The sequence below is a fragment of the Bufo gargarizans genome, chromosome 1, assembly GCF_014858855.1.
Source record: "Bufo gargarizans isolate SCDJY-AF-19 chromosome 1, ASM1485885v1, whole genome shotgun sequence".
Classification (NCBI taxonomy): Eukaryota; Metazoa; Chordata; class Amphibia; order Anura; family Bufonidae; genus Bufo; species Bufo gargarizans.
In genome coordinates this window covers 235,269,799-235,282,532 of record NC_058080.1, presented here as the reverse complement: position 1 = coordinate 235,282,532, position 12,734 = coordinate 235,269,799, and positions in this window count along the sequence as shown.

The following is a 12,734-nucleotide window of genomic DNA, read 5'->3' as shown; positions in this document are numbered from 1 at the left end:
TGGAGAGAAATAGTAGAGACCGTATATTTAATTTTGAAGGTCCAAATATCTGAAGATCCTGTGATTTGTATAATAGGGGCAATTGAACATCTAAACTTAAATAGAGATACACGAGTGGTTCTCTGCAAAGTGTTATTTCAAGCTAGACTTCTTATACTTAAGAAATGGGTAGGGGTAGATCCTCCAACAGTGGGGCAGTGGAGAAAAGCAGTTGATAACTTGATTAAGGAAGAACGTGTGATGGAGGGCCATAGTAAAAAAAGCAAAAAGTATTGATGAACTTTGGAAAAACTGGTTACTTTAGGGCTGGATTGACGAAAGAAATTTTTATTTTATTTTTTACGTCCCGCCTCTCCCCCCCCAAAAAAGGTGGTGGGAGGGTAAAGTGAAAAAGAAAAAAAAATAAGAAAAAATTATAATTTTTCAGGCATAGAAGAATCAGTTGGTATGGATAAAATGGAAATGTATTTATTCTTTGTAGATATTGAAATATTTGATATGTTTGGAATGAATATGTTCTCTTTTATGAAATGAAAATAAAGAGTTAACTTAAAAAAAAAAAAAAAAAAATAAAGATTTCAAGATGTCAGGTTATTATATTATAGGCTGAAGTTGGTGGCATCATTGAGAGTAATTCACTGGTCAGGGACCATGTGCTCCACTTTAAAGGAGGTGTCACCTCTAAAATCAGTTTCCAAGTAGGCATGCCACTATGTAGGGTAGATGCCACAAAACATAACTATAATTTCCTTGTGAAACTCAGAACCCTAATCCTGACAAATGCCTCTCTTAGGGTACTTTCACACTTGCGGCAGGACGGATCCGACAGGCTGTTCACCATGTCGGATCCGTCCTGCGGCTATTTCGCTGTGCTGCCGCTCCGTCCCCATTGACTATAATGGGGACGGGGGCGGAGCTCCGGCGCAGCACGGCGGTGCACGGAGAAAGCCTGCCAGACTAAAATTACTGCATGTCAGGCTTTTTAGTCCGGCGGCTTTCTCCGTGCACCGCCGTGCTGCGCCGGAGCTCCGCCCCATCCCCATTATAGTCAACGGGGACGGAGCTGCGGTCCGCGGGCACAGCGAAATAGTCGCAGGACGGATCCGACATGGTGAACAGCCTGTCGGATCCGTCCTGCCGCAAGTGTGAAAGTAGCCTTAATGTAAGATTTCCAGTGCACTATGGGCAGGGCCACTCCATTCGGTACACCTGGTGGGGCACTATGGGCAGGGCCACTCCATTCTGTACACCTGGTGGTGCACTATGGGCAGGGCCATTCCATTCAGTACACCTGGTGGGGCACTATGGGCAAGGCCGCTCTATTCGGTACACCTAGTGGTGCACTATGGGCAGGGCCACTCCATTCTGTACACCTGGTGGTGCACTATGGGCAGGGCCGCTCCATTCTGTACACCTGGTGGGGCACTATGGGCAGGGCCGCTCCATTCTGTACACCTGGTGGGGCACTATGGGCAGGGCCGCTCCATTCTGTACACCTGGTGGGGCACTATGGGCAGGGCCACTCCATTCTGTACACCTGGTGGGGCACTATGGGCAGGGCCACTCCATTCTGTACACCTGGTGGGGCACTATGGGCAGGGCCACTCCATTCGGTACACCTGGTGGGGCACTATGGGCAGGGCCACTCCATTTGGTACACCTGGTGGGGCACTATGGGCAGGGCCACTCCATTCGGTACACCTGGTGGTGCACTATGGGCAGGGCCACTCCATTCGGTACACCTGGTGGGGCACCATGGGCAAGGCCACTCTATTCGGTACACCTGGTGGTGCACTATGGGCAGGGCTACTCCATTCTGTACACCTGGTGGTGCACTATGGGCAGGGCCACTCCATTCGGTACACCTGGTGGTACACTATGGGCAGGGCCACTCCATTCGGTACACCTGGTGGGGCACTATGGGCAGGGCCACTCCATTCGGTACACCTGGTGGCGCACTATGGGCAGGGCCACTCTATTCGGTACACCTGGTGGTGCACTATGGGCAGGGCCACTCCATTCGGTACACCTGGTGGTGCACTATGGGCAGGGCCACTCCATTCGGTACACCTGGTGGTACACTATGGGCAGGGCCACTCCATTTGGTACACCTGGTGGGGCACTATGGGCAGGGCTACTCCATTCTGTACACCTGGTGGGGCACTATGGGCAGTGCCACTCCATTCAGTACACCTGGCTTTTCCTATGACATCGATACTGACTCCAAAATCTCAGGGACTTTTAATTATACTAAAGGGGGAGGCTCTGGACTGCCTTACCTGGGAAGTAATGGTCCATTAAATGGATTAGCCCCACCCTTGGAGCATCCAATGCCTTATTTGCATAAAAATAAAGAGAAGCATTTATCGGACTTATGGTTATGGTTATGTTCCGGGCACCTGCCCGTATGTTTACTTTAGAACCAATTTTGGAGGTGACAGACTTTTGGAGGTCTTAACTTCAAAAACGTGCACGTGTGGCCATATCCCTACTGGCAGATTTGTCAACAAATTACAGCAAATCACTGAATATTGGGATACTTTGTATCAGATTATTGTCCATTAACCCTTCTAAGCAAGTAAGCATTGTCCAAAGTGTAGATCCCCTTTAAATTAGTAGTAGATAAATTAATGAATGAAGTGAAATTGTCACCAAAATGAATTCACTGTAACTTAATTCTAATGACACAACCTAAGCTCTGAGCCATACAGTGGGTAGTCATACCTCCCGCTTCTTTAAAGGTATCTAAGGTAAGCAAGTGTTTCCATGATGAATCATGAGTGTTCCCAATAAGTGATTGCAGAGGTATCACCTGTTAATTATTCTTAGTTCTGAAGGGGGACAAATTGGTTGCATGGGAAGTTAATCCTCTGAAAGTTCTCGGCTAATATGTGATTACATCATGACCTCTGCCTCTGGAGGTTACATCAAAGCAGCTGCTTGCATCTACACTGGTTTACATCAATAAGCAAATCCCCACTTACTGCCCATTTGATGTGGTGGCTTTGATGATTCAATTTCAGGGGTGCAGGTGCAGGGCCAGGCGTGCACACCAGGATGTGAAATTGCACATAAAAGCTGCTCCCAGAGGCTTGGTACATTTAAAAGAACAAATCTTAGCAAACACAGTTTGAATAATGGGAAACACACAAATGAAGGGAATACAAATATATTGGTTTCTAATTAAGCTGTGAAGGACAATCGGACAGAAAAACTTCACAACTAAGCATTGTACAAATTTCAAAGGAGAAAACTTTTTTTTTTATAGATTTTACACATCACGCAGCCGGGCTGACAAGTACAAATGGTGACTCACTTTTTCAAACTGCTTTAGAATCTGAAGTAACTTTTCAGATTGTGCTTAGAATTCACAATATAAGATGTATTCTGGACTATGCTAATGTCAGAAATGTTTTTAAAAGATCAACTTTGTGATTCATTGCAGTTCCATAATAGTAATGATTCATTTACCATTGAAAAACAGAAGTGTTTTCTAAGCTGTCAAAACCATTCACAAAATAAACAATGGGCCCGTGACAAACATGGAAATCAATGTCTGTACTTCGGTAGTGAATCGTGGTTTAGAATCATTTATAATGTGGATTAGTTTATGAATGACCTCTAAGATGATTAAATGGATGGATGATGGATAGATTAAAAAAAAATAACTGAGGATAGCTTGCACTCAGAAATGATACATTGTAACAATCTACCGGCGCCTGCGCCGTGCCGTTTACCCAGCACACAGGGCCGGCAGGAGAAGATAAACACTGGCCTGGCAATCAAGGACGGCAGGGCATGGAATAAGGTGGGAGAACGGAGCCTCTAGGAGCAACGCCCCCCCCCCCCCTGCTCCTAGAGGCATATTATAAAAGTAAAGGGGACATCAATAAACATGACAATAATAGAGTTAGATTCTGCTGACAGCACATCGCTAATGTCAGCCAGTTGAAGAGGGTTAATTCCAGTGACAGAAACCTTTTAAACCTTGTACTATTGGGCCTAGCTAGAGGGAATAATATATATGTGTGTACATCACACTTGCGTTAAGCATTTTGGTTAGAGAAAACATAATCTCTGGTTGTCAATATAAACTGGGTTAATGGGAATGTGTCACCAGAAAATTACATATTATTTAAATCACATAATTATTTTTTAAGAATGTTTGATAATGTTATTTTTAATTTTCCATGTCACTGTATATATTTAAACAAAAACCATAAAGTCCTGCAGTTTTCACACTAGTCACTAAGCCTAATAATAGGCGCCACTTCTTGGTCTGTACGGATCCCTTTACTGCAGTTACCTGCTTATCTGTACACAGAAGTGATATCATTACAGGCAGGATTAGAATAACAGAACTCATTCTAGGTGATAGTCAAATTGTATCTATTCTTTCCTTGTACAATGACATCTGCACAGGTCACAGAGCATGCCTAGAAAACTCTCCCATAGAAGTGAGTGAGGTCTGCACAGGACACAGAGCATGCCTAGAAAACTCTCCCATAGAAGTCAGTGAGGTCTGCACAGGTCACAGAGCATGCCTAGAAAACTCTACCATAGAAGTCAGTGATGTCTGCACAGGTCACAGAACATGCCTAGAAAACTCTCCCATAGACGTCAGTGAGGTCTGCACAGGTCACAGAGCATGCCTAGAAAACTCTCCCATAGAAGTCAGTGAGGTCTGCACAGGTCACAGAGCATGTCTAGAAAACTCTCCCATAGAAGTCAGTGAGGTCTGCACAGGTCACAGAACATGCCTAGAAAACTCTCCCATAGAAGTCAGTGAGGTCTGCACAGATCACAGAGCATGCCTAGAAAACTCTCCCATAGAAGTCAGTGAGGTCTGCACAGGTCACAGAGCATGTCTAGAAAACTCTCCCATAGAAGTCAGTGAGGTCTGCACAGGTCACAGAACATGCCTAGAAAACTCTCCCATAGAAGTCAGTGAGGTCTGCACAGGTCACAGAGCATGCCTAGAAAACTCCCCCATAGAAGTCAGTGAGGTCTGCACAGGACACAGAGCATGCCTAGAAAACTCTACCATAGAAGTCAGTGACCTCTGCACAGGTCACAGAGCATGCCTAGAAAACTCTCCCATAGACGTCAGTGAGGTCTGCACAGGTCACAGAGCATGCCTAGAAAACTCTCCCATAGAAGTCAGTGAGGTCTGCACAGGTCACAGAGCATGCCTAGAAAACTCTCCCATAGGAGTCAGTGACCTCTGCACAGGTCACAGAGCATGCCTAGAAAACTCCCCCATAGACGTCAGTGAGGTCTGCACAGGTCACAGAGCATGCCTAGAAAACTCTCCCATAGAAGTCAGTGAGGTCTGCACAGGTCACAGAGCATGTCTAGAAAACTCTCCCATAGAAGTCAGTGAGGTCTGCACAGGTCACAGAGCATGCCTAGAAAACTCTGCCATAGAAGTCAGTGAGGTCTGCACAGGACACAGAGCATGCCTAGAAAACTCTCCCATAGAAGTCAGTGAGGTCTGCACAGGTCACAGAGCATGCCTAGAAAACTCTCCCATAGAAGTCAGTGAGGTCTGCACAGGTCACAGAGCATGCCTAGAAAACTCTCCCATAGAAGTCAGTGAGGTCTGCACAGGTCACAGAGCATGCCTAGAAAACTCTGCCATAGAAGTCAGTGAGGTCTGCACAGGACACAGAGCATGTCTAGAAAACTCTCCCATAGGAGTCAGTGAGGTCTGCACAGGTCACAGAGCATGCCTAGAAAACTCTCCCATAGAAGTCAGTGAGGTCTGCACAGGTCACAGAGCATGTCTAGAAAACTCTCCCATAGAAGTCAGTGAGGTCTGCACAGGTCACAGAACATGCCTAGAAAACTCTGCCATAGAAGTCAGTGAGGTCTGCATAGGTCACAGAGCATGCCTAGAAAACTCTCCCATAGAAGTCAGTGAGGTCTCCACAGGTCACAGAACATGCCTAGAAAACTCTCCCATAGAAGTCAGTGATGTCTGCACAGGTCACAGAACATGCCTAGAAAACTCTGCCATAGAAGTCAGTGAGGTCTGCACAGGACACAGAGCATGCCTAGAAAACTCTGCCATAGAAGTCAGTGAGGTCTGCACAGGTCACAGAACATGCCTAGAAAACTCTCCCATAGAAGTCAGTGAGGTCTGCACAGCTCACAGAGCATGCCTAGAAAACTCTCCCATAGAAGTCAGTGAGGTCTGCACACAGGGCCGGCCTTAGGTGTTCAGGCGCCCTGTGCGAGCTAACCTTGTGGCGCGCCCCCCCCCCCCCCCCCCCCAAAAAAAAAAAAAAAATGCTTGTTGCTGGCATCATGGCATAGGCTGGCTGACTATCCAACCAAGTAGTTACCAGCCCTCACACCCCAAAGGCCGGTGTAATGTTATACTTCCCTAGTTCGTGAGATTTCCCTACCCTCGTCACTTCCGGTCGCACCGGACATGACGTGAGGAGGTGTGCAGCATCGCGCAGGCGCACAACGACAGGTTAGGGAAATTTCACAGCAGCGCATGCGCCAGGAGCCTCGCCGGCGGTTAGGGTAGGGAAAAACTATGGGCCAATGCGCAGTGATCGGATGGATGTTTTCAGCTGAACACCGGCCGACACTGCGCATGCACCGGGAGCCTCACCAGCGGTTAGGGAAGGGAAAAATTTACGTACGGGCCAGTGCTTTTTCCCTACCCTAACCGCTGGTGAGGCTCCCAGCGCATGCGCAGTGTTGGCTGGTGTCCAGCTGAGAAAATTAGTTTCCAATGTAGTATTAATAACTAAACAATTAAATAATAAACATATTGCATTGTCTACTTACCACCAGGACAATAAGATGATCTGGACTCTGGCTGCAGTCTGGCTCTGGGGACTCCATTGTCACTCTCATTATTCCCCCCCCCCCCCAATCACTCTTATTATTTCCCCCCCTCCGCCATCACTCATTATTCTCCCCCCCATCACTCTCATTATTCTCCCCCAATCACTCTCATAATTCCCCCCCCCCCCCCCCCGCCCTCACTCTTTATTTTTCCCCCCCATCACTCTCATTATTCTCCCCCCCATCACTCTCATTATTCTCCCCCCCATCACTCTCATTATTCCCCCCATCACTCTCATTATTCTCCCCCCCATCACTCTCATTATTTCTCCCCCCCCCATCACTCTTATTATTTCTCCCCCCCCCCATCACTCTTATTATTTCTCCCCCCCCCCATCACTCTATTATTTCTCCCCCCCCCATCACTCTCATTATTTCTCCCCCCCCCCATCACTCTCATTATTTCTCCCCCCCCCCATCACTCTCATTATTTCTCCCCCCCCCCATCACTCTCATTATTTCTCCCCCCCCCCATCACTCTCATTATTTCTCCCCCCCCCCATCACTCTCATTATTTCTCCCCCCCCCATCACTCTCATTATTTCTCCCCCCCATCACTCTCATTATTTCTCCCCCCCATCACTCTCATTATTTCTCCCCCCCATCACTCTCATTATTTCTCCCCCCCCATCACTCTCATTATTTCTCCCCCCCCATCACTCTCATTATTTCTCCCCCCCCCATCACTCTCATTATTTCTCCCCCCCCCCCCATCACTCTCATTATTTCTCCCCCCCCCCATCACTCTCATTATTTCTTCCCCCCCCCCATCACTCTCATTATTTCTCTTCTCCCCCCCCCATCACTCTCATTATTTCTTCCACGCCTCTATTCTCCCCCCCCCCCCCATCACTCTCATTATTTCTCCCCCCCCCATCACTCTCATTATTTCCCCCCCATCACTCTCATTATTTCCTCCCCCCCATCACTCTCATTATTTCTCCCCCCATCACTCTCATTATTTCTCCCCCCCCCCCATCACTCTCATTATTTCTCCCCCCCCCATCACTCTCATTATTTCTCCCCCCCCCCCATCACTCTCATTATTTCTCCCCCCCCCCCCATCACTCTCATTATTTCTCCCCCCCCCCATCACTCTCATTATTTCTCCCCCCCCCCTCTCATTCTTCTCCCCCCCCCTCTCATTATTTCTCCCCCCCCCCATCACTCTCATTATTTCCCCCCCCCCCCTATCACTGTCATTATTTCCTCCCCCCTCCCACTCTCTTTTCCACCTCTAGTGTAGCGTGGCCGAGCTCTGTTCGATCCGCGGTACAGGAGCATTTGTTTCCTGTACCCGGCCGGACTGACAGGAAGTGCACACTAAGTGAGCACTTCCTGTCAGTCCGGCCGGGTACAGGAAACAAAAGCTACTGTACCGCGGATCGAACAGAGCTCGGCCACGCTACACTAACAGCACACAGCAGGCGCAGGCAGGCGCTCAGCCTCAGCCACTCAGGCGGCGCAGAATGAGGGGCGCCGCCAGCCGCCCGAAGTTTTTTTTTTTTTAAACCGCAACGTGTGCCCCCTGCTGAATACAGGGGAGGGGAGATGGAGGGGGCGGGGGCCCGCCCGCCCCGTGGGAAAACATAAGTGCCGCCTCGCCTGCCCATATTACATTGCGGGCTGTCGGCCGCCCGGCGCCCCTGTTGCTATGGCGCCCTGTGCGGCCGCACAGCCCGCACACCCCAAAGGCCGGCCCTGTCTGCACAGGTCACAGAGCATGCCTAGAAAACTCCCCCATAGAAGTCAGTGAGGTCTGCACAGGTCACAGAGCATGCCTAGAAAACTCTCCCATAGAAGTCAGTGAGGTCTGCACAGGTCACAGAGCATGCCTAGAAAACTCCCCCATAGAAGTCAGTGCGGTCTGCACAGGTCACAGAGCATGCCTAGAAAACTCTCCCATAGACGTCAGTGCGGTCTGCACAGGTCACAGAGCATGCCTAGAAAACTCTACCATAGAAGTTAGCGAGGTCTGCACAGATCACAGAACATGCCTAGAAAACTCTCCCATAGAAGTCAGTGCGGTCTGCACAGGTCACAGAGCATGCCTAGAAAACTCTGCCATAGAAGTCAGTGAGGTCTGCACAGGTCACAGAGCATGTCTAGAAAACTCTGCCATAGAAGTCAGTGAGGTCTGCACAGGTCACAGAGCATGCCTAGAAAACTCTCCCATAGAAGTCAGTGCGGTCTGCACAGGTCACAGAGCATGCCTAGAAAACTCTCCCATAGAAGTCAGTGAGGTCTGCACAGGTCACAGAGCATGCCTAGAAAACTCTCCCATAGAAGTCAGTGAGGTCTGCACAGGTCACAGAGCATGCCTAGAAAACTCTCCCATAGAAGTCAGTGAGGTCTGCACAGGTCACAGAGCATGCCTAGAAAACTCTCCCATAGAAGTCAGTGAGGTCTGCACAGGTCACAGAGCATGCCTAGAAAACTCCCCCATAGAAGTCAGTGAGGTCTGCACAGGTCACAGAGCATGCCTAGAAAACTCCCCCATAGAAGTCAGTGAGGTCTGCACAGGTCACAGAGCACGCCTAGAAAACTCTGCCATAGAAGTCAGTGCGGTCTGCACAGGTCACAGAGCATGCCTAGAAAACTCTGCCATAGAAGTCAGTGAGGTCTGCACAGGTCACAGAGCATGTCTAGAAAACTCTGCCATAGAAGTCAGTGAGGTCTGCACAGGTCACAGAGCATGCCTAGAAAACTCTCCCATAGAAGTCAGTGCGGTCTGCACAGGTCACAGAGCATGCCTAGAAAACTCTCCCATAGAAGTCAGTGAGGTCTGCACAGGTCACAGAGCACGCCTAGAAAACTCTGCCATAGAAGTCAGTGAGGTCTGCACAGGTCACAGAGCATGCCTAGAAAACTCCCCCATAGAAGTCAGTGAGGTCTGCACAGGTCACAGAGCATGCCTAGAAAACTCTCCCATAGAAGTCAGTGAGGTCTGCACAGGTCACAGAGCATGCCTAGAAAACTCTGCCATAGAAGTCAGTGAGGTCTGCACAGGTCACAGAGCATGTCTAGAAAACTCTGCCATAGAAGTCAGTGAGGTCTGCACAGGTCACAGAGCATGCCTAGAAAACTCTCCCATAGAAGTCAGTGCGGTCTGCACAGGTCACAGAGCATGCCTAGAAAACTCTCCCATAGAAGTCAGTGAGGTCTGCACAGGTCACAGAGCACGCCTAGAAAACTCTGCCATAGAAGTCAGTGAGGTCTGCACAGGTCACAGAGCATGCCTAGAAAACTCCCCCATAGAAGTCAGTGAGGTCTGCACAGGTCACAGAGCATGCCTAGAAAACTCTCCCATAGAAGTCAGTGAGGTCTGCACAGGTCACAGAGCACGCCTAGAAAACTCTGCCATAGAAGTCAGTGAGGTCTGCACAGGTCACAGAGCATGCCTAGAAAACTCTCCCATAGAAGTCAGTGAGGTCTGCACAGGTCACAGAACATGCCTAGAAAACTCTCCCATAGAAGTCAGTGAGGTCTGCACAGGTCACAGAGCATGCCTAGAAAACTCTCCCATAGAAGTCAGTGAGGTCTGCACAGGTCACAGAACATGCCTAGAAAACTCTCCCATAGGAGTCAGTGAGGTCTGCACAGGTCACAGAACATGCCTAGAAAACTCCCCCATAGAAGTCAGTGAGGTCTGCACAGGTCACAGAGCATGCCTAGAAAACTCTCCCATAGAAGTCAGTGAGGTCTGCACAGGTCACAGAGCATGCCTAGAAAACTCCCCCATAGAAGTCAGTGAGGTCTGCACAGGTCACAGAGCATGCCTAGAAAACTCTCCCATAGAAGTCAGTGTGATCTGCACAGGTCACAGAACATGCCTAGAAAACTCTCCCACAGAAGTCAGTGAGGTCTGCACAGGTCACAGAGCATGCCTAGAAAACTCTCCCAGAGAAGTCAGTAAGGTCTGCACAGGTCACAGAGCATGCCTAGAAAACTCTCCCATAGGAGTCAGTGAGGTCTGCACAGGTCACAGAACATGCCTAGAAAACTCTCCCAGAGAAGTCAGTGAGGTCTGCACAGGTCACAGAGCATGCCTAGAAAACGCTGCCATAGAAGTCAGTGAGGTCTGCACAGGTCACAGAACATGTCTAGAAAACTCTACCATAGAAGTCAGTGAGGTCTGCACAGGTCACAGAGCATGCCTAGAAAACTCTCCCATAGACGTCAGTGAGGTCTGCACAGGTCACAGAGCATGCCTAGAAAACTCTCCCACAGAAGTCAGTGAGGTCTGCACAGGTCACAGAGCATGCCTAGAAAACTCTCCCATAGAAGTCAGTGAGGTCTGCACAGGTCACAGAGCATGCCTAGAAAACTCTCCCATAGAAGTCAGTGAGGTCTGCACAGGTCACAGAACAAGCCTAGAAAACTCTCCCATAGAAGTCAGTGAGGTCTGCACAGGTCACAGAACAAGCCTAGAAAACTCTCCCATAGAAGTCAGTGAGGTCCCCTATTGACCATTGTGTCTATGGTCCTTGGGGCTACTTTCTAAAATCTGTTAAGAACAGCTCAGGCAAGATGGCCGCCTCCATAATCATGTTCAGGAAATATAAATAAAATTAGATTAGAAAAAAAGGATGTGTCGCTATCGGCTTTTAACTGGCAGATAACATTTTTGGTGACACATTTCCTTTAAATGTCATAAGGCATGACTCTAGTGACATTTCTGCGCCTTTCCTGGACCAGTGAAGAACAGATCTGGTAACTTTACAAGATGAATTCTGGTTTTAATTGAATTGGAACGAGATCATTGTGGTTATTTACACTGGACAGTTATGAAATGCTTGTAGTTAGGGGAGCTACATATGCTTTTCATTTTGTGTGTTTGTTTTTGGACAATGGGCTAAAACGGGATATGTAAAGTCCTAAATCATGAGTACAGATCTGCAACGTTATCGATTAAAGTCAGTTTTTAAGACCCAAAAAAATGTTGGCTGGAGATTTAACATCGTATTCTTCTATACCCCTTAACCACTTAAGGATCACAGGTTTATACCCCCCTAGTGACCAGGCCCTTTTTTTACAAATCGGCACTCCACTACTTTCACCGTTTATTGCTTGGTCATGCAACTTACCACCCAAATGAATTTTACCAACTTTTCTTCTCACTAATAGAGCTTTCATTTGGTGGTATTTCATTGCTGCTGACATTTTTTGTTATTAATCGGAATTTAACGATTTTTTAGCAAAAAAAGGACATTTTTCACTTTCAGTTGTGAAATTTTGCAGAAAAAACGACACCCATATATAAATTTTTCTCAAAATGTATTGCTCTACATGTCTTTGATAAAAAAAAATGTTTGGGTAAAAAAAAAATGTTTTGGGTAAAAAAAAAATGTTTTGGGTAAAAGCTATAGCGTTTACAAACTATGGTACAAAAATGTGAATTTCCACTTTTTGAAGCAGCTCTGACTTTCTGAGCACCTGTCATGTTTCCTGAGGTTCTATAATGCCCAGACAGTAGAAAAACCCCACAAATGACCCCATTTCGGAAAGTACACACCCTAAGGTATGCGCTGATGGGCAAAGTGAGTTCATAGAACTTTTTATTTTTTGTCACAAGTTAGCGGAAAATGATGATTTTTTATTTTTTATTTTTTTCCTTACAAAGTCTCATATTCCACTAACTTGTGACAAAAAATAAAAACTTCCATGAACTCACTATGCCCATCACAAAATACCTTGGGGGGTCTTCTTTCCAAAATGGGGTCACTTGTGGGGTAGTTATACTGCCCTGGCATTTTAGGGGCCCAGATGTGTGAGAAGTAGTTTGAAATCAAAATGTGTAAAAAATGACCTGTGAAATCCTAAAGGTGCTCGTTGGAATGTGGGCCCCTTTGCCCACCTAGGCTGCAAAA